This window comes from Babylonia areolata, chromosome 12, assembly GCF_041734735.1.
Source record: "Babylonia areolata isolate BAREFJ2019XMU chromosome 12, ASM4173473v1, whole genome shotgun sequence".
Lineage (NCBI taxonomy): Eukaryota > Metazoa > Mollusca > Gastropoda > Neogastropoda > Buccinidae > Babylonia > Babylonia areolata.
In genome coordinates, this window is record NC_134887.1 from 30,756,288 (window position 1) to 30,758,787 (window position 2,500).

Sequence of the window (2,500 nt, forward strand, 5' to 3'; positions counted from 1 at the left end):
AGGCTGAAAAGGTCGGCTCTGTGAGTTTCCCAAACTGATGGACAGGCTGCAAAGGTCGGCCCAGTGACTTTCCCAAACTGATGGACAGGCTGCAAAGGTCGGCCCAGTGACTTTCCCAAACTGATGGACAGGCTGCAAAGGTCGGACCAGTGACTTTCCCAAACTGATCGACAGGCTGCAAAGGTCGGCCCAGTGACTTTCCCAAACTGATGGACAGGCTGCAAAGGTCGGCCCAGTGACTTTCCCAAACTGATGGACAGACTGCAAAGGTCGGCCCAGTGACTTTCCCAAACTGATCGACAGGCTGCAAAGGTCGGACCAGTGACTTTCCCAAACTGATGGACAGGCTGCAAAGGTCGAACCAGTGACTTTCCCAAACTGATGGACAGGCTGCAAAGGTCGTCCCGGTCAGTTTCCCAAACTGATCGACAGGCTGCAAAGGTCGAACCAGTGAGTTTCCCAAACTGATGGACAGACTGCAAAGGTCGTCCCGATCAGTTTCCCAAAATGATCGACAGGCTGCAAAGGTCGAACCAGTGAGTTTCCCAAACTGATGAACAGACCGCAAAGGTCGGCCCAGAGAGTTTCCCAAACTGATGAACAGACTGCAAAGGTCGGCCCAGTGCGTTTCCCAAACTGATGGGCAGGCTGAAAAGGTCGGCTCTGTGAGTTTCCCAAACTGATGGACAGGCTGCAAAGGTCGGCCCAGTGACTTTCCCAAACTGATGGACAGGCTGCAAAGGTCGGCCCAGTGACTTTCCCAAACTGATCGACAGGCTGCAAAGGTCGGCCCAGTGACTTTCCCAAACTGATGGACAGGCTGCAAAGGTCGGCCCAGTGACTTTCCCAAACTGATGGACAGACTGCAAAGGTCGGCCCAGTGACTTTCCCAAACTGATCGACAGGCTGCAAAGGTCGGACCAGTGACTTTCCCAAACTGATGGACATGCTACAATGGTCGGACCAGTGACTTTCCCAAACTGATCGACAGGCTGCAAAGGTCGAACCAGTGAGTTTCCCAAACTGATGGACAGACTGCATAGGTCGTCCCGGTCAGTTTCCCAAACTGATCGACAGGCTGCAAAGGTCGAACCAGTGAGTTTCCCAAACTGATGGACAGACTGCAAAGGTCGGCCCGGTCAGTTTCCCGAAATGATCGACAGGCTGCAAAGGTCGGTCCAGTGAGTTTCCCAAACTGATGAACAGACCGCAAAGGTCGGCCAGAGAGTTTCCCAAACTGATGAACAGACTGCAAAGGTCGGCCCAGTGCGTTTCCCAAACTGATGGACAGGCTGAAAAGGTCGGCTCTGTGAGTTTCCCAAACTGATGGACAGGCTGCAAAGGTCGGCCCAGTGACTTTCCCAAACTGATGGACAGGCTGCAAAGGTCGGCCCAGTGACTTTCCCAAACTGATGGACAGGCTGCAAAGGTCGGCCCAGTGACTTTCCCAAACTGATGGACAGACTGCAAAGGTCGGCCCAGTGACTTTCCCAAACTGATGGACAGGCTGCAAAGGTCGGACCAGTGACTTTTCCAAACTGATCGACAGGCTGCAAAGGTCGGCCCAGTGACTTTCCCAAACTGATGGACAGGCTGCAAAGGTCGGCCCAGTGACTTTCCCAAACTGATGGACAGACTGCAAAGGTCGGCCCAGTGACTTTCCCAAACTGATCGACAGGCTGCAAAGGTCGGACCAGTGACTTTCCCAAACTGATGGACATGCTACAAAGGTCGGACCAGTGACTTTCCCAAACTGATGGACAGGCTGCAAAGCTCGAACCAGTGACTTTCCCAAACTGATGGACAGGCTGCAAAGGTCGTCCCGGTCAGTTTCCCAAACTGATCGACAGGCTGCAAAGGTCGAACCAGTGAGTTTCCCAAACTGATGGACAGACTGCAAAGGTCGGCCCGGTCAGTTTCCCGAAATGATGAACAGACCGCAAAGGTCGGACCAGAGAGTTTCCCAAACTGATGAACAGACTGCAAAGGTCGGCCCAGTGCGTTTCCCAAACTGATGGACAGGCTGAAAAGGTCGGCTCTGTGAGTTTCCCAAACTGATGGACAGGCTGCAAAGGTCGGACCAGTGACTTTCCCAAACTGATGGACAGGCTGCAAAGGTCGGCCCAGTGACTTTCCCAAACTGATGGACAGGCTGCAAAGGTCGGACCAGTGACTTTCCCAAACTGATCGACAGGCTGCAAAGGTCGGCCCAGTGACTTTCCCAAACTGATGGACAGGCTGCAAAGGTCGGCCCAGTGACTTTCCCAAACTGATGGACAGACTGCAAAGGTCGGCCCAGTGACTTTCCCAAACTGATGGACATGCTACAAAGGTCGGACCAGTGACTTTCCCAAACTGATGGACAGACTGCAAAGGTCGTCCCGGTCAGTTTCCCAAACTGATCGACAGGCTGCAAAGGTCGAACCAGTGAGTTTCCCAAACTGATGGACAGACTGCAAAGGTCGTCCCGGTCAGTTTCCCAAACTGATCGACAGGCTGC